The sequence below is a fragment of the Octodon degus genome, unplaced genomic scaffold (genome assembly GCF_000260255.1).
Source record: "Octodon degus isolate 3935 unplaced genomic scaffold, OctDeg1.0 scaffold00133, whole genome shotgun sequence".
In the NCBI taxonomy this organism is placed as follows: domain Eukaryota; kingdom Metazoa; phylum Chordata; class Mammalia; order Rodentia; family Octodontidae; genus Octodon; species Octodon degus.
Window position 1 is genome coordinate 7,195,443 of NW_004524709.1, and position 26,464 is coordinate 7,221,906.

Genomic DNA, 26,464 nt, shown 5'->3' on the forward strand with positions numbered 1-26,464 from the left:
CAGCAAGACTTCCCTCCTTTCTTTTGTATTCAGTTCAGGTTATCAGCCTATTAGATGGTGCTGCCACACCTGGGGTGGGTCTTCCTTCTTCAGTAAACCCACCATTCAGGTACACCCAGGATTATGCCAAACGAGTTAGCTGGGTGTTTCCTATTCAAATTGATACCATAGCTGACTATCTCAGGCTGCTGGGACACTGTGGCAGCCAAGATAATGCAACTCAGAGAGCCACAGAAAAGAACCTTCAGAACTGCTTAGAAAGTGATACGAATGAGGCGGGGGTAAGTGTGTTCAAAGTGAGGGGAGTATTTTGCGGGAGATTAATGGCAATGTTTCTTTTTTTGTAATAGATTTTTAAAATTTAAGTATCCACTGTAGTTTTAGATTGCATTCATATAAAATATGACTATATATATCCTTGCATATACCACAAATCATCTCTATATTATTTATAATACCTAACACATGTAAGTGCTATGTAAATAATTGTTATCCTGTGTAGAGAAGAATGGCAAGAAAAAGTTCGCACACGTTTAATACAGACACAATTACAAAATGTGTTTGATCCATAGTTGGTTGTGGGTATGAGATCCATGGGTATGGGAGGCCAACTGATTTTGAATTGTGTTTGGGACAGAGAGAAGATGCAATAAGCATTAAGTAATTACTGTTATTGTTACTAGTCCCAGCAGGGAAATGCTTTACTCAAAACCAAATAAATCAAAACAACATATAGTCATGCGCAGGCTGAGCAGCTTGATGCTTATTAGCCTATGATTTGGGGACTGTGGACAGTTGTTCTCTGGAGGCCTCAGGGTCTCATTGGTAAAGTAAGACATTGAAGGCCACGAGCTGTTCTCCACTTGTAGCTTTCCAGAACTCTGTTTCTGAGTCACTTGGTGTGTATACAGATCTAGGACTCTGCTAATGGTCCAAGGCTTCTTCCTTGCAGGGAAACAACAATAAAAAGACTATATTCTCAGGAATGGGGGCTCTGATGAGCAGGCTTTCTTCCATGGGTGAAAGTTGAGCTCAAATGATTTACTTTAAATAGTTATTGAAAGGGGACAAGAAACAGATGGTTGGTCATGAGTTCTAAGTCAGTGGCTTGGAAAAGAGCTCTGGGAAAACTAAAGTAAAACTTGGAGATGAGGATTTCTTGGACTCATTTAGTGCTTTGGTGAAAACTCAGTTGAAGACAGGATGAGGTAGCATCTGATTATCTGAATGATAACCTAAGTATGTCGGTGGATGGAGTACCCTTGGGTTTGCCATCTTGTTTTATTCTTGTTCCATTTGTTTCCCTTTGCCCTGCCCCCCCCCCCATTTTCTCTCATTAGGGCAGTGAGTGGCACCTTTAGCAACGAGCCCTAACTGCTTGTGGTTCAGTACTGTGCTACTTGATTTAGTGTATGTTTGCTGTCATTATTGCTAAGTATTTCACACTCTACTTTCTTTCTCAGCAGCCAAGAATCTGGTTGTCTCTTCCTCTGAGCTCACTGTAGTAACTTAAGACCGCAGCAGCAAGGTGTTTGAAGTTGTCCATTATATTTCCATGGTTCTCAGAAACAGATACAATGCTGACGATTGCCGGTTGGTGTTCTTCCTGGGGAGAGTGGAAGAACTCATTTGAGCAGAGTGCTCAGACACAATGCTGTGTTGAGTGTAGAGGCTCTAGTTTTGTTTGGGGCTACCCAGTGCTTCTTGAAGAGGGTTGGAGGATGAGAAAGGTCTATCTCTCCATTCTGTTTCTTCTTGCTCCTGGGCTCCTCTTCTCTAGGCACTTCAGGACTGAAGCCACTCATTCTGGGTCAGCCCAGTGCTCTGTGTCTAGAGAAACCAGTTCACCTGGGAGCCTGACTTTCAGTTTGATGAATCATGGCAGCCTTGACTCGGAAATTTTTAGATTGAAAAAACACAACTTGACAGGTACATAGTGACTTAGCAAACATAAGCAATGCAAAGTTGGTTTCTGAGGTGGCACACGGCTACAAATACGTAGGTGATCAAACCTGGAAAGTACAGCTGCCACAGAGAACTAGAGAGCTGGTTCTGGCAGTGTAGGTCTAGCACTGTTAGAAATGCATATTCTTGTGCCCCAGACCTGTGGAATCAGAATTTATTGATGGGTAGTGCCTGATAATTTCTATTGAAAACAGAATCCTTTAGCAATTCTGATATCCTCTTAAGCTTGTGGCACTTTGATGTGAATGATTGGAGTTCTGTCTGCTACACTATGCACTTGCAACTCTTCTGGCCTCAAAAATCCTGGTTCAGCTTCCAAGGTCATCTGGTCAACCCCAGAAGATGCTTCTGGAGCCTCTTTTCCTCAGGATAGCACACATCTTATGTGGCAATGCTAGCACATGTTCTCCTCACATAGGGTGATTGACCTGAGCTGTATTCCGTCTGTCTAATTCCCTGAGCACTGATTATTTGCTGGCAGAAGCCTGGTTTCATCTGTCCATCTCTGCTTATATCTGACAAACTGCCTATTGCAGAGTCAATGAATGGATGTTTACTGTAAAAGAGTGTGAATGGGTAGAGAGATATTATGTGTATATATATGTATATATACATATATAAATAAATAATATCTAACAGTCAGAACACATATAAAGATTTTAAAATCCTGAAGTCATCATGTAATGTTTTTCTCTAGGAAGAAAAACAAAATCTGGAATTTCCCACTTGTAGGAAGAAGCAGGAAGTAGCCTCTTGGTCCCTGGATTGTGTTCTCTTACACGAGTGTGGATTTAGGAAGCTCAATTCACCTCTCTTAGCCTCTTGTCAACAATTATACTGGGGGCTCTTACCTTTCTGTGGCAGTTCTGAATGTTAGAAATAATGTAGAGCAGTATAGGATACATGCTAGGTGCTAACTACAGAGTGTCCAATGTTACTATGTACAAGTTAGAGTTTATTTATCATAGCTTTGAAAGTAACACATTTGATTCTTTTTAAAAGTAGGACTATGCTTCCATTAAAGCCTTTCAACTTGTAGGATTTAAAAGAAAAGTAAATTGATATTTCAAAATCAAGATCAAAAGCTTTCCATTATATTCTGAAGGAAAGATTGTGCTAGAATCTGTAACAGTAATTTAAGTTAACTATGGGTGCCTTTTATAGATTAAAATTATAAGCAAACATCGAGAGAGAGAGAGAGAGAGAGAGAGAGAGAGAGAGAGAGAGAGAGAGAAAGAAAGAGAAAAAGAGAGAGATATTTCTAATTTAAATTTGCCTCATATTCAGTAAGTCATTTCTATTGTAGCAATTTTCCAGACATTTTGCACTTGTTCTCTCTGTTGACAGTATGGACTATGACTCATGAAAGTGAAAACAAAATGACATTTATGTCTTTTCTTAGGAGTTGTCCTGAAAGAGAGTGGCTCTTTAGGGATGTGCCTGTATTGTGAGAACTCTCTGGGGAGCCAGCAAACTAAGCGAACAAAGGCAAGGGTCAGGCAGTGAGTGCTGAGTAAACACTCTAGGGAGCCGATCTTGGCATATACAAAAAATTTAAAAATGTGTAGGGAACGCTGAAAGTAAAGTAACCTTAGAACTTCTTCTGCTTTCTTCATTTCTGCTGTCATGGAGTGAACTGGCCAGAGCAGGTCAATGTCACTCTCTCTTAAAAATGCATATTTGAACTGAAGGTTACAGTCAATAGGTCACTTGGTGGGGACCTGTATCAGGCAAAGTGGTGAAGTAATCACTAATGTCACCTTGTCTGCTTTCCATTTTTATAGGTATGGAGAAAGCTGGACCATAGACACATGGCTAAAGACAGTCCTTGGATCCTAAAGTCTTTAGACGTCCTGGTTAGAGGTCTGCAGAAGCCTGGCCTTCTCCCAGCCCTGGCCCTTGTGCTCCTGAGCTACCCTGTTAGCTTATCACAAAGTCTTTTTGCTTATACTACCTCCACCTGGCTTCTGAGTGGAATGCCTACACAAACTGTAAGGAGTGTTGTGGCAACAATAAATGCATAGTTATGATTTAACATTTAGAAATAAGATCAATATTGAAGCTACGGTCTCCTTATTTCTATGTACAAGTAATCATTGAGTTACACTGGGAAGTCCTTTCAAAGGAAGCTGGTTAATCAAATTATTCCTATTGAATGGTGAAATATTATTCCTATTGAATGGTGAAATTCCTAAGAAATAAGAGAGATGAAACTGAACACCACTCTTCAGTTTTGAATAATAAACAAAGAGGGACTATTTACTTTGGGGAAGGTATGGAAATCAGCATTTAATGTCATTATTTCAGACAGCAAGGATTTATATGAAGGTAATTGGTGAGGTGCTATTTACGCCTTTTATGACATTTCATAAATATGCCTTCAGGGAGGGGGGCCTGGGGTGGAAAGAAGTGCTGTTATGGGGAATGATTACATGTAAATTGCTGCCCTTTAACTCACTTGATATTATCTTGCAAGAAACAATAGAACAGATCATAAAATGCTATAGTAAATATTAACTCTCAGCTAATTTCGACAATTATGACTCATTTCTTCCTGGACACTAAATAATATATCAAGATAGGAAGACCAACAATTTGAGGCAAAGTATGTGCAAACTAACAACATTGCCTAAGCAGTGTTATCTTAAAATATAGCCACCATTATCAAGAAGAGACCCAATTGGGTTAGGCCTCAATTTTTCTATGATTCCATTGTATGCCAGTTGTCTGCAGATCCAATCTTATATGCCACCTTATTTCGTAAGATCTGTTAACCGAGTGTGGATTTTGTATTTGTAAGTGTTTGGGGATAAAATCGAAAGAATAACATTTTATGACACATGTTGTGTCTGAAAGTTAATCTTCAGTATCCACACATAAAGGCTCTGGGACACAACAAGACCACCTTTTTTTGTGTGTTGTCTGTGGTTGTTTGCCGACTGCAGCAGAGCTGAGTAGTTGTGCCTGAGCAAACCCTAAAATACTTAACTCTCTGGCGCTTTATAGAAATAGCCTGCCAGCCTCTGCCACAAAATGCCAGCCAGCCCTTTTTGTGGTCCCCGTCTGCTCTCAGCCCCACAAGGCTTGAAGGGCAGGAAACAGTTTTAGCACTAAGACCATATTTGCCACATGTGACAAAAGTGGCAGGGAAAATATATTATCCAGTGATTGAACTGTTAACAGCTACCTTTTGTGCATTTTGCAATTAGACAAAATGTATATAGATTGACCTTGAACTGGGGACACTGGATGTGTGTATTCTAAAGGAGTGCACACGTGCATATAACTACGTTCTGAAGCTATACAAAGGAAACCTACACAAAGGAAAGTGCAAATTGAGTTCAAAACCGGCCCTACATCTCAGTACTGGAACTTTGGTTAGTCTCCTGTCCTCCTAAGCCTTGAACTGCAAAGTGGGGATAGGGCTGGAGCGATAGCGCAGCAGTCTAAGCTCCTGCTTGGCAAGCGCAAGGACCCGGGTTTGATCTCTAGTACTGCATTTGGTGCCAGCCCTGGCACCTGAGGTGCATGGTGCCAACCACTGAAACCAGGTGTGTTGGTGCACGTCTGTAATCCCAGTGCTCAGGAGACTGGGACAGGGGGATCACTACGAGTCCGAGCTGTGTAGTGAGACCCTGTCAAGAAAAAAAAAAAAAAAGATTAAAGTGGGGCTATAGTATGCCTTTTGGGGTTTCTATGAGGATAAAGTAAGATGATAAATAGAATGTTTCTAGTCGGACTGGGTATGAGATGCATTAAATAGTGAGAGACCTTATGAACTATGTGTTCAGATCAACCCAATGAGGAGTGGAGTGGAGAAGCCCCAGCGTTTGAGGGGAGCAGTGGGTAGGGCTGCGGGGGAGGGGTAGTGGAGTAGGCTGAGAGACCTAGTTCTAGATCTGAGAGGGAAGGCAGAAATCAAAGGTGCTGGAAGCAAGCAGGGGAGTGGAGGCCAGCCCAGGACAGCAGGAGTGGAGGGGGGTTCAGTGGGAAGGACCAGAAATATAAACTTGAGCACCCCTGGTTTCAGTTTTGACTGTCATATGAAAATAACACAGATGTATTAAACATTTTTCACTTGGAACTGACAGGTGCAAAACGCTACTTAGGAAAGTCCCCTCCCCACAGCCGAACTCTCTGTGTGTGATTTTACCTTCCTCACAGTTCTCACTTTCAATCCCTGCGTGTGCTTAGAGAGACCTGCGATTGTCCTTGCGGGCACTGCTGCAATTTGTGAAACTATCTGGGGATCCCGCGAATAACTGTGCTTTCCCAGCGACTCCCTCATCGAAGTCGTTTCACAAGTGCTCCTTCTGGAGACAGCAGTCACCTAATTCTGGATTGCGCGTGAGGTTTAGAGAGGAAAAACGTGACCCTGTGGCTTGTCTGCAAATCTTTTAAGCAGAATAAAAGCAACTTTGCCAACAACAATGTTCTGTGCAGGTGGCTTTGTGCTCTGAGGGATTCAGAGCCTGCTGAGTTTTGAGGTCTGTTCATGACACCTATCACAGCATGTATATTACTTTAAAAAAATTCCCAGGATGCTAAAAATACTTCTCAGTCTAGCCTGACTGCAGGCTGTCACAATGTTACATTCTGATTTTTTATATTTCCTGCTGATATTTGGACATTTTCACAAATATAATGTTTACAATTATTTTGTTTTTCTTTACAAAAGCCAGTCACAGAGGAAGGCTTGAGAAGAACTGCCTCGGGAGAGGATTGTGTTGTATCCTGCCATCTCTCATTCACTCTGCGTAAATCTTTTTGCCTGAGCCGATTTAGAGTTCGGGCTTCCTCACATAGGGATGAAAGTGGTGAGTCCCACTTCTCATGCTAGCTATTTTTCTTTGTGACCTAGCCCATGTCCCTATGTCTGTGGAGTGTGACTGGTGTCACAATTTGTCACAGAGAGTCTGAGCCACGAGATAACTCTGGGATACATCAGTTTGCCCCTGCATTTTACAAAGACCTTTAGGATTTTCAACTAAAACTAAAAAGTTGCAACATGGTAAGAGTTAGAGCTTGTGATTCTTAGAAAATCCATATTTCAACCTTATACTGGGGCACTTTTATAAATACTTGAGCTTCATCCTGCCTTGGGGTTTAATAATCGGGTCCAGGTCAGAGAGGCTGAGGGCCCAACCTCCCCTCTGTGAACAGACCCACAGATCTGGAGGCACCCTCAGCTGAGGAAAGGAGGAAGGTGTGTTGGTCACCTTACCAGACTTACCAGAACAAGCGATGGTTAATCATTTTTAAATTTCTATTTATGAAATTCCATCAGCACAATACCTATGTTATGCTAAGTAATAATAAACAGGTGTAAATACAGGCACATTGGTGATCCAAGACCTTGTTTCACTTGACCCAGATGGAGATTTTGGAGCACACCTCTTATTTTGCCAATGGTGGGGCTGCTGCCTTTTACTCTGAGGGAGAGGGAAGGAGAATCCATTTGAGATTAAGACATTTATACAGGATCTAAGGCACAAGCATTAGCGCTCCAGAAATCATTTAGGTTGCTTAGTTCATGGAGCCATAGCGTGGTATGACATGTGCCTAATCTGCCAAGAGGGACAGACTACAAATATACTAACCAATGAAAGGTAGAGGGGAGAAGAAGCAGCTAGTCATCATAGATTATGGTGCAAGTTTACTGCAGTACTAATTTCTATTCAAACTGCATATAAAACAAAACATGATAAAGTATGTCCATAGGTTAGCCTGTACTGCACCTGAGCCACCCTGCTATTTCTCCTCTGAATAAATCCTCTTTATATGCAATGTAATGTGTTTGAATAAATACCATTATAATGCTAACTTTCTACTTTTTCCAGTCATCTCTTACTGGCAAGTTTGGGATGATTCGACAACTTGTTGGAACCTACAGGGAATACCTTTCAAAGTGGGTGCGCAGCCAGGTGGGGTGCAGTGCCCTAAATCAGAATGCAGCACATAATTGTGAGCTTGGGAGCACAAATCATCTTTGTAGTTTATTGTTTCTTTTTAGCCCTGCTCACATGAATCAAATCTAGCTTGAGGTATGCCCCAGGCAAAAAAAATGTCATTTGAGTCAAAATGAAGATAAACACCCCGTTATCCCCACATCTGGGACCATCCCCCGGCTTAATGCACAGCTCAAAAGGTAGAAAAGCAGTGTCTCCTTAGAGCAGCTCTGCTCTACAGAGATTGTAACACAAAGGAAGGGGGATCACATAGTGGACAGCTATTCTAGAAGCAGAGCTGCAGAATGAATGAATGAACGCCCGGCACAAAACACACAGGACACACTGTTTCCTTCCACAAAATACCAGGTGAAGTTTTGGAGAAATATTCCCAAGGATCAAGCAAGCAATAAAACCAACCCGACAAACTCTGAAACTGCTCACCTCTGAGACTGAGCCACCTTGTCAGCTGATCCATTTTATGTGTGAATTGTTTTTCTGTCCAGTGCTCCCCGGCAGAGATGGTGTCGTATGTCTGGCACATTTCTGACACTCTACAAACAGTATTAATCCTTATCATATGACCTGACTGAAGGCCTGCACAGGAAACTAATAGACAGGCTTTCATCTGTTCTGCTGGCCTGAAAGGCAATTCTGCTACGTAGACGACCTCAACCCACCTGGGAAATGGCCAGTTGCCCAGCTCTTCCTTTCTTGCCTCTTACCTTCCCTACACATAAACATGGGACCATGTGACCATGTACAGATGTGACCTCTTGGTCTGCTTCCTTGTCAGGATTGCATACAAACGCCTATTCTTTCCCACTAGATAATGAACTCCTTGTGCCTAGAGATTGTACCATTTATGCATTAGGAACCTCCCCTGAGGGGCACCTCACAGAATGTGGCTTAATTTTCTTTAGCTCTAGGAACCCAGGAATGACTTGCTACCAAGAACGGCAGCATGGCCCCCAAACTTAAATGACACATGCCATTAATAACAGTCAGCACAAAAAGGCCTGCTCTAAAGATAAGCCAGTGTATCCTATACCCCAGATCAATGAGTTGGACCAATGAAAGGACTCCAAGCACTAGGTATCTGCAGAAACTCTTCTCCTCCCCTGCTGCCTAGAGCCTCTGGCCCTCTAATCAAATAATGAAAGCCCATCAAAGAATATTCATCAGACACCCACACAGAACAAGGTACAATGAGAAAGTTAGCCCCTCTCTACAAAAGTTTGAAATCCAAGCCAATGCAGAATTTGCACATGCAGGGATAATACCTAGTGAGAACCAACACATAATGTAATAGGTGCAAGTTAAGTGGGAGGAGGGAGGAAGAGAGGCCTTGGTGATGGAGGGCTGAGGTCTGCGTCTCCTGTGTGAGACAGGCTCCCTGGACTTCACCTCCTATGGCTGGTCCTGTCTTACCTCCACTAAGAAGCTGAGGGTCTCAGGGTTAAGTGAATTCAGTGTCTCACCAGATTGCCTAATTATGTTCTAGGTTGACAAAGCTAATGTTTGACAGCAGGTTCTTTTCAGCTGAGAGACTAAAGTGGGAAAGGAACTAGACTTGTTCTTAGGGCTTTGGATTGCCCGGCGTTATTGTTTAGGACTCTATGGATCCTAGCCCTTAACTCCATAAGTCTTTAGTTGGTATCCTATGGTTCCTTTGGTGCAGACTGCTGGGTGTCCTGCCCAGGCGGCCTCCCCACACCTGCTGTGCTGTGGGTGGTAATCACAGCTGTTTCCTGGGGCCCTGTTAAAGGCTGGTGCCAACTCTTTGCTGAATCCCTGACTCCAGAGCTTGCTTGGGTCAGCCAGAAACAAGCCTCTGGCCAAGATCCCCTCATTCAGCTCCTGAGAGCCTCCCCTGGAAACTGCTGGTAAGAAAATCCCACCCAAGCTCTGCTCCTAGGGAACTTGACCTTTAGGTTACAAAAGTGGGTTCCCAGGTGCAGGAGTGTTTATTTCAGGTGAATCAGGCAATTACCCAGATGATATCAGTCTTGAAACTAAGGCTCGAAATCACACAGTGCCTTTTGCAAATCAAAGCTTCTATCTCAGAGTCCATAATGCTTTCATGAATTCATCTACTCTTCCTACAATGCTGAGGTCTGAATTTCACTGATGTGTGTCTGCCTCTGTCCCACAACAGAAGCCCTGTATTTCCCTGGGTTCAGCTGGGCATGAAGGAAAGGAAAGGAGAATGTGGAGTACCTTGTGGTGGTGCTTGGGAGCCGAGGAGAACTTTCTAGAATGTGGTAGTGGATGGGCTCAAGCCTTTGGAAAAAGTAGGAGCAGATTAAGACTCACAGGGTTTGAGTTGTATTTATTCTGAGATAGCCTTATCTTTCTAGATTATCACTTCAGGTCAGGAATGGTGTCTTGCAGACAGAGAGGAAAGGAGATCAGTGGAAAAGGCAGCTTCTTGTGGCCTCTTCATAACAGCCCACATGCACTCGGCACATAAACATTCATGGTCTGCAACAAAGTCTGTGTAACAAACATGAGCAATGGAGATTATGCCAGAGTACCCTCCTACAGCACGATCATTTAGGGTCACAGGAGACCATTTCTAGCATCAGGCTATAGTAGTTCCTTATGTTCTTTGCAAGCACACAAGGCTGTTGCGGAGCAATTCATTGTCTCACCCACTCAGCAGTACTTGCCTGGAAACTACTTGAGAGATTTGAACTTTGTATTCCTTCACAGTGTATACGAGACATAGGAGCCGAGGCTCTGTGAACACGGGCAGTGGGCTTTTGCTCTGGTGCCATAGTTTTTCTGCCTGGCTTACTAGTAACTGGCTGAATATAAGACAGAGGACTGAAGATCCCTATGAGAAGTGACACTGGCTTCTGGGAACTGGGAACTTTGTCAGTTACATAGTCAATCTAAGGTTACCTTGGAAGACAAGATGGAAGACAAAATAGGGGCAGCATGTTGTCTCTGGGCCCCAAGGACATGGTTGTAGACAACTACAATGTGATGTATTTCTCTGAATGTGGATTCAGGTTCTTTCATCATGTCATCTACCTGCAGGTGATTTTCATCATCACTTAGAAAATACCCTTCTCCTAGTGGGTATGTTCCTACACCTTACCCCCAGATTCAGGCATGCAGAACAATAACGTATGCCCAGAGGTGTTTGGTTTTATAGATACAAGCTTTACTGCCTTCAGCACAATCTTAAAAATAATCCTGATTAGGCTTGGTGTCAGGGTACCAGTTTCACCTCCTCATTCTGTCTTTTGTAATTCTATTTGGTCTTAAACAATATCTCTTTATGCCTTGGGTGTCTGATTGGGGCTTTCAGGCTTGAATTCTGACCTAGAAATGATGGTTGTCTTGGGAAACACTCTCCCTCTAACAATGACCTTGATGGAAGCCACAGGACGTAGCCCAGTGTGACAGCATTTTGGCCACAAAACATACTTTCACACTTGGTACTGCCTCACAGTAGTAGCTCATGGACAGTACCGAGGCCTTGTATCTTCTTTCTTGTCTTGGGATTTTGTACATTTTACATCTAATTGTGGATTATGAAAAGGTTAAGAATGATACCACTAAGCCCAAAAGGCATTTATTCACCCAGTAAAAGGCTTATATTAGCTCATGAAAATGTGAAAATTCTGGGGAGCTTTCATGAATTGTTTCTAATTATATTATCTTTTCTGGGAACCCTATTATGTGATCGTTACAGCCCCTGCCATGAGTTCTGGAATGAGTTAAACAGTAAGTACTGAGGTGTGGCTGCACTATGAAACCATTAGAGTAAAGCCTGGAGTTAGACAGGAGCAGGTTTTGGTTCTGACTCTGTCCCCTCAGCTTCCTGCCACCTACCTCAAGCTCATTGCTAGAATGGAGATTCTGGCAAAAACACCTCCTGGGACTCTCAGGTTCAGAAAAGCATTTATTTAAAGAAAGAAATTCTGTAACTTAACACCTACCATAATGATCCAAAGGTTAAGGAAAAATTTTCATTACAAGATTTTTCTCTTGGCGTGACAAGGCCAAAACATGAATAAGAAAGTCATTGTAAAGTTTCCCTATAGAGTTCCTTAATTTCTCAGGAATACATGCTTGACCTGTATGAACCAAGGTCAAATTAGCTTGCATGAACACATGGTGCATTTTATGTGACTCAGTTTATAATCTTCTTTTGCATTCCTTTTATGAAGCAGACTAAAGGAATCTTAGTCATATTTATTTTTACATGATATTTAATAACAGACTACTCACAGAAATCAAATTAATGACTATAAAAACATTAAGTTTAATTAGTTGCATATATGGTCAAACACATTTTACCTGAAAGTCTTTATATGTAAGTGCTATTTTATATTTCAAACTTTTTTCATCTTCTACTTCCTTCTAGAACTTGGCAAAGAAAAAAAAAATGAGAGAATGACATTGCAATGGTCATCTAATGACTTCCAAGGAGCTATTAACAGCCTGATGACTTTGGTAGCAAACTGTATTTAAGGATGTTTTCCTTTGCCTAAATCTGTAAATGAGGTAAAGGCTGACAATCATTCTGGTAGTTAGGCTTCAGGGATGTTTTAATTCTCTGACACAGCTTCCTTTTAACAGACCAGATTTCTCACCTGAGGTGGAATAAAATATGCACAAAAGCTGTGTTTCTTGTAAGTCTGTATAGTTATGTAAAAAGTTTGCAATTGTCCTTGCAGGGTAGATAACACTCAACAAAAATCATGAAAGGATGGCCTAGGTGTCTGGATGGTTCACAGCCCATGCCTTGATTTTGCAGTTAAAACCAGCAAAGGTTTGCAGAGAAAGGCCGTAGCACTGGAGAGCATCACACCGTCAGTTGTTGGAAGACAGTGTAGAGGAGGCTGATTTATTGCATGAAGCTGTTCTATTATTCCTTTTGTTTTGGTGACTCTAGCTGGGTTTCTACAGACAGCCTCAGAAGATAGGCCTATTTAGAGTTTCACCTCTCATCTGCAAAATTGTTTTTCTGCAAAATGAATGACATTTATTAATTTTTAATTTTTCTTGTTATTTGATCAGCTTCATTAATGACTAAAATTACTTAAATTGAGAAGACCTGAAACAAGAAAATGAACAGAGACTCTGGGTTGGATGATTTTGATCTGGAACTTTCAGGAACATTTCTAAAGGCCTCAGAGATATCCTTTCATGGTTCAGGTACTCTGCAAGGTCCTCCATGAGAAGGGGACAAATGGATCTGTGTAACATCACCCCACTTGCCCTGCCACAGCTCTGCCCACATTGTCACAGGGACACTGAAGAGGTCTGGGTGATCCTGCCTGGGCTGACCTCTCCTGCCTTCACAGATTCATCTCAGACCTTTCTCTGTACCATCTTGTCACTGCATTCCAAGTCTTAGTTATCTTTTGTGATCAAATTTTTTTTCTTTTCTTTTTTTCTTATAATATATTTGGTACAGGGCCTTACTACACAGCTCGGACTTTTGTTATCCTCCTGTTTTCAGCCTCCCCAGTGCTGTGATTGCAGGTGTGCACCACCATGCCCGGACTCGGTTGCTGGCTCAGAGCACCCAGGGGTGGGGCCAGTGCAGCATGTAGTACTGGGGATCAAACCCTGGTCCCTATGCTTGCCTAAGCAGGCACTTAGTCCACTGAGCTATCTTGCTGGTCCTGCAATCACATTTCTTTTCAGCACACAGTAATCTCCTACCATTACTATTTCCTCTGCCTGCAGGTTCTTTCTGTCCTTCTCCCTGACTTGATACACAGCCATCATCAAGATATCAACTCCATCTTCATTTCCTGGGGAAGTATTTCCTGATCTTCCAATTGGGTCCATTTTACTCTATTGTTCATTATTTTATTTTATTTTTTTCCCTATTGGTTTCTTTTCTTTTCTTTCTTTATTTTTGTGGGGGAGGAGGTAAATTTACTTTAAAGGTGACTCCAATTTGCCATGGCTAGCCTTCAAACTTTTTGACTTTCTGATGGTGCACCTGTGATACACATTCAGCAAAAGCTACACATCAAGTTTTGACCTTTTCCTGGTCTAGAAATATGGAGTAGATACTGTTTTAAAATGCTTGGGAGCAGCAGTGTGTCACAGCTCCCAGTCACAAGATCACAATAGGAAACAGCCAGGTCTGTGACACTCAGCACGGCTAGGCTGTGGTGGCAGGTAGGTTAAGTGTCATGAGTGCATTTTTATCTTATGCTGTTTTCAATTTACACTGGGTTGTCAGGACATAACCTTATTCTAAGTTAAGGAGCCTCTGTATAGGTTCTCACGGCACCAAAACACTGGCTTCCAAAGAGATTCCTCCTATCACAATTTTACGTTTATTTTACTGGTATTAAACAATAATTCTTTTTTATTCTTTTTTTCTTTATGAGACCTATAGCCTGTTTTAGCAATACTAAATCCCTTGCATAGCACCTGACCTATGTACTACACTCAGTATAATACGATTGAATTTTATCAATAATAGACATTAATATAGAGAAAAGCAACTAAGTTTTAGTTTCCCTACTAAGTGATTTATGAAATATAGTGGAGTATATTTCTTTGGTCTTTAGTTTTCTTACCCTCCGAATATGAAAATAAGCATAGTTCTTAGAGAAGACATTATAAGCATGAAATAGTAGATATGACTATTACTAAAGGATTAATTTAAAGGGCATTTGAAGTGATTCTAATTTTGTTCATAAATTTCTTTGATAAGCTGATATATTTCATATGAAGAAATTTAGCTGCACAGATTGACTCCTCAGTCATCCCCCTCAGTTTCTATTCACCTACTTATAAATAACTAATGGATGAGGTAGTATTTATAATAATCATTACTTTTGAAAGGCTTGTATACTTTTATGTGTTGCTTGCTGTTATTTGCAGTGTAGTTATTCATGCATTGTAACAGTAGTAATGTTTTTATGTACTACTTTGGTAGCTTGCAGTAAAATCTTATAAAAATTGTTATGATTGTATTTTATAAATGGGATTGATTTGTTTATGTGACTAAGTGAATTTCCTAAAGTCACAGTCTTCATAAAGAGCCAGACACCTTCTGATTGGAGAGGTTCCCAGTCACTCTAACTCTTGAGCTATTCCTGCTACCTTCTAGTTCTTCAGGCTGTTTTATTCTTGTAGCTGCATAGTTTAGAGAACAGGGAATTACTTTTAAATAGCTGTTATTTGTGTCCTTTTGGCTGCGCATTTCAGCCTTTGCACCATTCAGGTATAGGTTTCAGAGTATTCCTGAAGGTCATCTCCCAAAATGTTTTGGCCAGATGCTATCAGCAGCAGCAACTGTGAGCATGGCAGTTCCTGCCAAGGTAATGTATTGAGTGCCTACTCTGTGCAGATGCTCTTGTGAACCTTGTTTTACTTGCTATGTGTAGTTTTTCCATTTTAAATGAGGAATGGTCTTGCTGTGACTGTGTCATATCAGAAGTAAGAGCAAAAACACAGATCTCTGCTTCTAAGTCTCACCCCCAGTACCCTTTTAATGCATACCAAAAGATCCAAGGACAAAAGATAAAGGGTGATGGAAACAAGGCACCTATTTAGGTGACAAGCCACGTGTATCATTGTTCAAAGCCACAGTTTTCTCTGTGGATTAGGAACCAAGAAATGTACATAGGTAGACAAGTTTCCTATAACTCTACATGTTAAGTAGATACTTGGGAACTTTGCTTATTCATAGCTCAATTAGACAGTTTTGAAAAATTGGGCTGTGTTAGTTTGTTAAAATAATTCTGTAAGGGTCAAAGTTTGCTTTGCTGGCTACTCTGTAAGTGGGCCATGGTTGACGAACAACCAAATCCTCCAGTCACATGTAAATATTAACAAAATAATACAATAGTCAAATTTCTGCTCTTAGTCAACATTATGTTTGAGTACAAGAAAAAAGTACAGATTTTCCCTGTGCCACTTTAGAAGACTGGCTGAATTTGAGGTTCTTTTCTGGATTCTGCTTGGCTAACAAATCCGTGCCCCTTCTTAAACACATGAGAGGAATGCTCTTCTGCCAGGACTGCCTTTCTTTCCACCCCTTTTCCCTTCTTCTGCACCTTAAATTGGGAAATGTTGAATGGAAAGGAGAGGAAGGAGGAAAATTCTGCCAGGGAACAATGGAGTAGGATGTGATTTCACCTTGTCAGCAGATTTTATAGCTGCTTGAAGCCCTCTTTTGTGTTCTGATCATCATTTGTGACTCTGGTGCTAATTTCTTCTCTTGTCCTTTCTTCTCCAGTGTACTCACCACCGTTTGTTCATATATATATATGAACATATATATATGAAATTTAGTTGCTGTTTCTCTTCTACCCTGAGAAAGTGAGCTTCAAACTTTTCTTCTTGAAGATTGCTACCTCCAAGCTCCTAGCATGTGCTGGCATAAGCAGGACAGCACATATGTGTTGAATGAATGATTAGTTGAACATGTAAATAGGCTAGACCATCTTTGAAGTTTATGAACAAGTACAACTTTAGACACCACATCCTCACTGAACTAAGACAATGAAGTAGTTGACCTGCCTGCAGCACAATTCAGGTGTAGGGGAGGAGGGCAAAGGAAACATCTTGGGTGCTCTGTTGTGAATTAAATAATAATAATGATTTTATTTAATAGAAATAGTAAACAATGCCATGAATAAGAAAGGTGTGGGATTCTGTTTTTAGTCTTGTTCTCTGGTTTTGTCTTTGAATTTATGCTTATTATTTGCAAAGCATTGTTCTAAATGCTTTATACATAAGTAAAATACTATGCCTTTTTGAAGTTAAATAATTTGATACACATATAAATATGTATGCATGTAGAGAAACAACAGCAGTCACTAGAAAGATGCCTAACATATATGCACTACATAAATTAACCTGTTTTTCAATCAAGTCTTATTTTAAAAGAAGCTTGAGACCAATGAGCTGTAAGGAAACGATTGATCTCACTAGCTACTAAGGAAATGGAAATCAAAATAACAGTGAGATCTTACTTCATAGCAACTAGGTTGTTTCTAAGAAAAAAAATAAGAAGAATAAAGAAAATACATGTGTTGGGCTGGCGAGATAGCACAGTGGGTTAAACACCTGCTTAGGCAAGTGCAGCGACTGGAGTTTGATCCCCACTACTGCATGCTGTGCTGGTACCACCCCCCGTATGCTGAGCCAGTGACTGAGTCTGGGCATGGTGGTGCAGGACTGTAATCCCAGCGTTGGGAAGGCCAGAAGTAGGAGGATCACTGTGAGTCTGAGTTTCGTAATGACACGCTGTGCCAAAATACATAAAAAAATTAAAAAAAGAAAAGAAAATACATGTGTGGGTATGGAGGGAGCCCGTACATTGCTGGTGGAAAACATTGTGGTGCAGCTGCTTTGGAATATAATCTGAAAATTCTTCAAGTGTTAAGACATAGAATTACTTTCTGGCATAGCAAAAAATTCCTAGATATATACCCCAAAGAAAAGAAAACACATGTCTACACAAACAGAAATGTCCATAATGACATTATTTCATGATATATCACTAAGAGATGGAACCAAGTCACATGTTCATCAACTGATAAATAGATAATAAAAATGTGAATTATTATTCAGTAAGAAAATGCAAAATTAGATGAATCTCAAAAACTATGCTAAGTGAAAGAAGCCAGACACAAACGGCAACATACTGTACTGTTCCATTAATACGAAAGGTGCAGGATAAATAAATCTATAGAGTCAGAAAGCAGATTGGTAGTTTCTAAGATTGGAGGCTTATAGCAGAATGTAAGCATGGCTGCTAAGGGGTACAGATTTTCTTTCAAAGTGATGAAAATATTCTGAAACTAGATAGAGGGGACAGTTACCAATACTATGAATAGATTATTATTATTATTTTTTGGTGGAACCGGGGATTGAACTCAGGCTCTTGCGCTTGCCAGGAAGCGCTTATTCCACTGAGCCATCTCCCCGGCTCTATGAATAGATTAAATGACACTAAATTTTGCACTTGAAAATGTTCAGTGGTTAATTTCATGCTATTTAAATTTTACTTCAATGAACAAACACAAAAACTCAAAATTGCCTGAGACAAGTCTAATTATTATTTTAACTTTTCACATGAAAACATTAGAGCACATAAAGGTTAAGCAACTCGCTTCAGGTCTTGAATGGAGTTAGTTGAAAGAGCCAAGCCATGAGTCAGGCAATATGACTTCAGAGCACACACATAACCTGCACACTAATAGACCTCATGTGATTTCTTTGTTCTGTTCTTTGATTTGACTCAACTGACACTGAAAACTATGATACAGCTCTTAAGAGTAAGTGTGGAGAAGAAAAGGAATGTCTCAGTGTACACTTAGGCAAATGTATTCGTGATCAAAAAGTACCACCAGTTTTTACAATACTGAGAAATCACAGACGGATGCCAGAACTGCTTTGTGAGTGCTATTGAAAGCTGGTAATGAATTCAATAGCTGGTCTTCTTGTCTAATAAAATGACAAAGTGCATCATTAAGTGAATTAATTTGACGTATCTTGGTCTTTTAAAGAATTATGATGAGACACAGTATAGACTGCATAAATCTCTACCTTGAATATTAGTATATAGCCATGTAAGGGATAAATTATTTTAATTTTATATATATATGTACATAAATTTCAATTAATCATCAGCTCTTCTGAGGCATTATATCAGATAATATCTAAAGTAAGTTAAAATCATGTTGAAACACAAGTTAAGATGTCTATGTTTTCAGAAAGGTAGCAACAGTGGCAAAATGTGACTATAGACTAAAGGATAATTGAACAAGTGCTTTGGTGCCCAACAAATTCATTATTTAACCTCTGTGTTGACTAAACTTGCAAGTCTGGTTGTGTTGTCATTCACTGTGGTTGTTCAGTCACCTTCCGGGTCATTTCATGAATCTAGATGAGGTGAACCAAGAGACATATTGCAGTAGACCAAGAGAGCCTGAGGAATCCCTAAAAAGTATAAAAGATCAGTAGTTTCCAAGAGGTTGAAGGCCTTGTAAATGGTAGTTACCAAGTTCGCATGTTCTTGGGCTAGAATACAAGTCACGTTGGCTGCCAGCCACCAGCAGAGGAGTTTTGCTGCTGCTGGAATTCAGGCATCTTGCATTCTGAAAGCAAGAAGGAATTTAGACCTGATAACCAAAGTACAGCTGAATCACTGACTACTGGGAAACCAAGTCCAGTCTATACAAGTCCTTAAAACCACAAAGAGGAAGAGCAGGAATATAACAGGTTCATTAGCAGAGATAATTGGACCATCTACTGATGGAGAGTTCTTTGAAACAGAGTCAAATTGTCCTTCAGTGTCTGAGATCCAGGAGCCTATTCTAAGAATAACTAGAAGAAGGCAGATCATAATTGCACCCACATCAGTGTCTACTGTAAGAAAAAAGCAGAAAATAGCTGGTCTAAATGAGTCTGTTGTTGAAGAAATTGTCTCTGAAGCAGAATCTCATGCTTCAGGTGTTTCTGGAATTGTGCCTTCCCCAGAAATGACAAGAACTAGAAAGAAGTAAGGCTAAAACTCTAACAGGTCAAAGCCAAGAATCACATGCAGAAGCTGTATCTGATGCTGAATCATCATGCTCTGACATTTCATTCCATAATTATGGAATTACACATAAGAGAGTGACTAGAATTATGCCAAGGAAATTACAGGCACAAACTGATAACAAATATACCAAGATTGTACCAGAAAATAAAAAGATAATCATGAATGTTTCTGTGAAGTCAGAGGATTCACATACCAGATAGAATTTTGATGAAGAGAAAAACAGAGTAATAGATGAGAAAACAGAAAATGCTAAAAGTTCTCAGTTGAAATGTCTTTCTAAACTCCAGGACGCTAGCCTTCAGCAGTTAGTCCCTCAAAAACATTCAACCCCTCAAAATAATAAAGCCACATTGGAGCCCTCAACTCTGACCTGTGAGGTTGTGAAGAAATCATTAGCTCAAACAATGGCAGCTGTAGAAGTGAACAGATGGAATGAAGAAAGAGCACTGTAAAAATAAATGACTTGACGAAGTTCAGTGGTCATGATGGTGACGGTGTGGAGCCCACAAGTAAAGCTGTCGGTCAGGACAATAGTGAAAGGAGTACAGATATTGTATGTGATACCAGACTAAACAATCCTGAACTCTGCCAGTCTCTGGATACAAATAGTTCTGTCTTACTAGTTCACAGCAGTGATGAAAGTCTGCAATCTGAAATCAGTGAAAGTGAAGCGGACACTGTGTGTTTTGTTGAAAATAATGGTCAAAAGGCATCATTAAATGAAAATTCAGAAAATATACCTCATGACAGTGCTTTCTTTGTAATTGACACAACTGGATTAAATGCTGATAAATTTTTATTTGGATGATAAGGCAAGTGAGGTTACCACTGAGGAAGAAAAAGAAGAGGAAGAACATGGAAACAGTGAAGCCGAACCATCAGATAGTGGCAGAAATATCAAAGATGAGTATAGTGTTGAAGATGACTTACTAAATAACACAAAGTCTCAACTTCTGAAGTTGACAAGTAGCAGTAGAGACCCTGGTCTGAGTATCAAAGAATTGGATGGTGTGTATATTTCAATAGTGCGTATATTTTCTGCATTTAATTTTAATGTAGAAAAACTTCAGTCTAAAAAGAAAACTCTAACACAGATCAAGGAGAAGAAGAAAAACGACTTCCTACAGAAAGCTGTTATTACACCTGATTTTGAAAAAAAATATCTATCCTACCATATAGTGGATCAAAGCATCAACTTCAGGAAACAACACAGGAAAGAGCGACAAAAAACTGCAGGTGATGGTTGGTTTGGTATGAAAGCTCCAGAATTGACTGATGAACTTAAAAATGATCTCAAAGCTCTGCAGATGAGAGCAAGTATGGACCCAGAAAAGTTTTATAAGAAAAATGATCGAGATGGCTTCCCTAAGTACTTCCAGGTTGGCACTAATTTTGACAATCCAGCTGATTTCTACCATTCACAAATTCCCAAGAAGCAAAGGAAAAGGATTATTGTGGAAGAACTGCTGGCTGATTCGGAGTTCAGAAGATATAACCAAAGGAAGTACTCAGAAACCAGGTCTGAAAAAGCAGCAAATGCAGCAGGAAAAAAAATTCAGAAAGAAGAAGTTTCACAATTAATATTTATGAAGGAAATCCCAGTATTTTACATGTTCTCTTTATTTGTAAAAGATGTTTTAAAGACTAATATTAGCACAAAACTTAATAGTCACTGGCTCTGTTTAGGGATTTTGGTTTGAAAATAAAGTCGATTAACAGAGAATCAATCACATGCCCCTTTTCTACAAAAGACCCACTCTGGCTTCGATTCTCTAAGGGTGAAAAGCATCTCAATCATTTTAAGATAATATTTTATCAGGTTTTCAAGGCTTGGTTATTTAAAGAAAGTAGTTGAAAGGTACAGTATCTGCTAATATATTCAAAAAACTTATTGTGTACTTATTTATAGATATATCTACATATATGTACAGGGGACTTGGCAGAGAGGCAGTGCTCTGTAATTAGCTGCAGAATCAGATCCACAAAGTTGGTGAAGTTGAGATACAATTGTTTCCAGCTTACAGGATACAATTGAAAATGAATGGATGATAGGAGCATTTTGGAGCCAATGTGTGTTAGCATAAAGCCAGAGAACTAAGTGAAATTATAAAGAAACCTGGAAAGAAATTTCCCAAGAAAGTGTAGAAGATAGCTGGAAGATGTGTACAGAAGCTGGCTTCTTGGCACCAAAAAAGAATAATTGATGTTACCCACATTTATTGTTTTTTTTTAAAGCCAAAAAGGATTGAAAAATGGCATTTTAATTTGGCCGGAAGGTGAAGTGGCTCAGTGTATGTCCTCTCCACTGGCACAGTGTACATTGTGCCTTAAGTTGCTTCCTGCCACCAAGGACAGTTGGTCGTTTCTATTGCTTCTTGGTGAGATGCAGTCTCTTCTATATCATTGTTTACTTTATTTTTATTTTCCTAGCATATCTTGGATTTTGGTGAAGTGTAAAATCCTGTTTTACTGTTTGGGGTCACAAGCAGTTTTGTAAACAGTAGAAACAGCAATCACTTTGGTGAGATTAGGGAAGCATTTACATTTTCTTTTATAGAAAATTTACTTTTATTTCAAAAATGTGTCTTGCTTTCTGTGTAATACAGAATCTCATATGACAGATTTAAGTATTGAAGTATGAAGAAATAATAACTATTTGATAAGCTAGTTAGGGCTTGGATTTTAAATGACCCCAGTTCTCATACTAAACAAAACCTCAGTTTGTAGTTTATGGTGTTATTGGCAGTTGGTGGAACCAATGAGAGAAGGGCCTCATGAAAGGAAAATCATTTAAATAAAAAAGTGGCACCTCTTACTTTAGTTTCCAGAGGCCTGTAGGGATTATTAGATAAATTTTGGGAATATGTTGTATTTCATACACACACTTACTTTTGCTTATTTTATAATTGTTTTTATCTTTTAAGTAGTAAAGCTCATATTTATAGAACATACTTTATCTTTTTGTTGGAGAATAATTATAAATCAGGTTGGGTATGGTGCTCAGTCTATACACTAAATATGAGAGATTCTACATCCAAAACAGAAAACATTTTAGTTCTAAATCTTTCTTTATGAGGTATGAGTCATTATAATTTTCCTTATAAATATTGGGATCAGTGAGTTATTTGTCTATATTTTTTGTTTTAGCAATTTTCTGAATGCTTAAAACTTGCACTCACTCATCTCTACCATTATGGTTTCTGCCGGAACTTCAAGTCTTCCCAGAACCTTCTCCAAAATCACCAAAGTTTTACAAAATCTTGAATGCTGCTTGTTTCAAGGAAGCTTTCTCCAGCCAAGTTCTTCCACAAAAGATACAACCATCTTTTGGCCACATCCACTTCTAATTTGCCAAGTAAATCACCCCTATTAATGTGCTATACAGAATAGGTTCATCTGGGGTTTGGTTAGAATTCACAGCTTGAATGAGTTTCATCAACCTTCTTTACAAAATCACACTTGAGTAAATGTTAGTTTTTCTAAGAAGCCTTCACCAGCTATCTCAGCTATTGGCATCCTTCCTTTCTTACCTTCTACCCACTTCCTCCCTCTTCCTATTGGCTTCACCCTATAAATGTTTATCAAAAGCCATTGATATACTGGACACTGTGTTAGATACTTTGTCAAGTCTCCCCCCTTTCACAACTGGTGACATTCTTAAGGCTGCTGATTGTCTTACTGGGAGTGATTTCATATGATGAACTCTACACAGCTAGGGGCCCCTTGGGTTCCAGCACTCTTTCTGATTCACAGTTGGAAAATTAAGTCAGTGTGGTAGAGGGAAAAGAATAAAAATGAGGATATAAAGATAAGGAAAAGTAGCACCAGGCTCAAGGTGAAGCCAGTAGAAGATGAAGAACATTGGATCTTTGCTGGGCCAACTACTACTAGAGTAGAATTTTGAGTAGCTCTTAGAATTTAAGATCACTTGAAATAATCTCTTCTGGGGAACTGCTAAATTTCACACACAAACATAAAAAAGTTTGTTATATTATCAACCTGCTACAATCTTCAGGGGGGAAATGTACAGCTATCTACTCTAATTCTGAAATACTCCAAAAGAATACAGTGGATTAGTCAATGGACAGATGGGCAGATACATGGTATAGCAAGTTTATCACAACACTAATTATTGGCTGTAAGAGGTGAGGTAATGGATATTCACTGTAACAGTCCTCCAAATATCTATATGTTTTAGAAACTTACAGTCAATATGATGATGTAAAAGGTCAATAAAGAAGATATGTCCTTATTTTACTTACTGGTTAATCTGTAAAAAGCTTGTAATATGTCAACAAAGCTTGTGTGCGTGTGTGTTTGTGTGTGTGTGTGTGTGTGTGTGTGAGAGAGAGAGAGAGAGAGAGAGAGAGAGCAAGAGAGCTATTTATTAGTAAAACTCACTAATGTTGACTAATATCAAGGGATATACTGCTTTGTCCAAAGAAAATACATTTGTTTCACTTATAGTCTGCCTTGGCCATATATAGTGAAGGAAGTTTTTGTCTAATTGTTGAGGGGGCAGTTTTGGAAATTCTTCATTGAAGTACAAATGAAAATACGTATATAATTCAGTAATATAATGTCTGGGCAGATTTATCAATAAAGCTATTAATCAAAATAAGAAAAAATCGGTTTTTCAGGAGCCAGGAATCAAAGGTGTTGAATTGGTCACAATGGCAGGTGAAGAAATTAATAAAGACTATCCTGTAGAAATTTATGTGTATTTGTCAACATTTGAGAATTCCATAAGAACTATGGACAAGATGCTGAAGACCATGATGTCTGTTTCAAGAAATAAGTTATTGCAGAACTTGGACCCACTTGAGCAGGGTAAAGTGGATTTAGTTTCTGCATATACATTAAACTCCATGTCTTGGGTTTATTTGGCAACTCAAGGAGTCCATCCAAAGGAACATTCAGTAAAGCAAGAATGGACAGAATCAGAGTATACATGAACCAAGTCAAGGAAATAATAGAAAAGAAAAAGGCTGGCAAGCTGGATAGAGGTGCAGCCTTAAGATTTGTGAAAAATGCCCTCTGGGAGCTGAAACCTAAACACACAGCGAAAGTTGTCAATAAAGGAAAAAAAAAATTAACTTTCAGTTTTGAAGTATACATACCCAAATAGTACACCATTTTGATTGTTTTCACAACATAGGTAATTATGTGGTAACGAGAGGTTTAAATTTATTTTCTTTTGAATTCATGTTTAAATTTGCACTTGAAATTTGTAGTGTTAAGAATCCCCTCACCCCAAAGACTAACTTGTCTTTATTCATTTTCCTGTAGAACACCATGAGGTTTTTAACATTGTGATATAGTTTATATTTATAGTTTACTGTCTCTTTTGGCAACATATTCACTTCTTTATGTGATTCATCTTTTTTTTTTTTTTTCAAACAGGACTTCACCTGTCAGCCTAATTTGGGCTGACCTTGAACTTGTGGGAACTACAGCCTCCTGAGTGCCGGGATTATGGATTACAGGTGTGCGCCACCACGCCTGGCCTATATAGGTCAATCTTGCAAGTACTATTTTATAACCAACTGTGAAATTTAAGTTAAGTGTTCTTTTTAAACATTTTATATTATTTTAAATGAATAATAACTTGTGAAGTGTGCTTTCTATAGACTGAAAATTTAAATACATGTGTTTTTACTGTATGATATTAAGAATGAAATGACTTAAATATCTACTTTTTCCTGTATTGTTAATCCATCATACTTTCATTGTTGCAGAAATGATTGCTTTTTTGGTATTCAAAGTGTGAAATCAGAACTTCAGTACTTTAATTCTTGGCAGATTGGCTCACTGTTATATTTAAAATAAAATGCATTTTTATTTACTTCAGTGGGAAATAAGCTTGTATGTTGATGGCTGGATGTTGTTCTGAGGGCTGTATCCTCTTATTAAAGACTCAAGATATTATGTAAAAAAAACAAAATAAGAAAAAATCAACTTCAAATCTGAAAATGCCTCTAATCTTCTGCACAAATTCTAAGAAATGATTTTTTTGGAATGCATTATTACTTCTGGTTTTTTGAGTACTACAGAGTCCTTATGGGAAGGCAAGGATTTGCTGCACTGATACTTGTCATTTATGTTCAAGCAAGAGTTACACTAAAGTAACTACTAGCAAGGCAGGCTATGCTGAAGAGCATCTGAGACACTTAATGCTTCTGGATCAATAAAACATATTTCACTTTCAAAGTCAAGAGTGAAGGGCATTACCAGAAACAACTGCATAATAAGGCTGTTAAATTATTACAGACGTTATGAATGAAGTGACATCTGATACATGGTGAAAGAAATCTATGACAAAAACAAGGAAGTGGCTTTCAATCTCAAATGTGAGCAACACAGTTTGTAAAATGAAGCAATTAACTTTCAAATGCCTTCCACTTGTCTGAATTCTTTTAGTCATTCAGTGTTAAGCTTTAAAAGAATAAAGAAAACATGTTGGGGCTTAAAGTACATTTTCCTTATTTTCACATAGGAAAATATTTCTCAAATTCTGATTAGTCATAGTGATTTTTAATGAAACTTTGGATATATATCTCTTCAATGGAAATAATAATGCAGAGAGCCTATATTTCATGCTGGATATGATTTGTTAGGTATGAAAGACAAGGGAAAAGACGTTTGGAAAGGCCCAGGACTTGGCTTTTTTCATTTTGAACCCCAGTGGCCTCTGAGTAATGTCTTCTGTTAATCACCTACAGGTTAGCTGGAGACCAGAAAAAGTGAGCACTTTGCTATTAGTCATATTACTTTTTGAAAAATAAAAATGTGCCCAGTAGAAGCTCTTGCAAATGGCAGAGAACAAATGCAGACTTCAGTTAAACGAACCATGGCCTCAATATATCCCACCAAATTCCTGCATTATGGGGACACACCCCCCATGGCAAGAGGGTTTTAATGTTCTCAAACCATAGAGATATCAGAGCTTGTGTGATAAAAGACCAGATGATTTTCACAGACAAAAATTTTCAAAGAAAATGATTCC

The 26,464-nt window shown here is 39.2% G+C and overlaps 1 protein-coding gene and 2 pseudogenes across 1 annotated transcript in view; 2 read left to right on the top strand and 1 right to left on the bottom strand.

Annotated features, from left to right (window-relative positions):
* Positions 1–26,464, bottom strand: part of Chrm3 (cholinergic receptor muscarinic 3) — a 528,248-nt gene that overhangs the window by 38,449 nt on the left and 463,335 nt on the right. The window lies entirely within an intron of this gene.
* Positions 18,905–21,158, top strand: LOC101578578 (annotated as a pseudogene).
* LOC101578970 lies at positions 24,132–24,586 on the top strand (annotated as a pseudogene).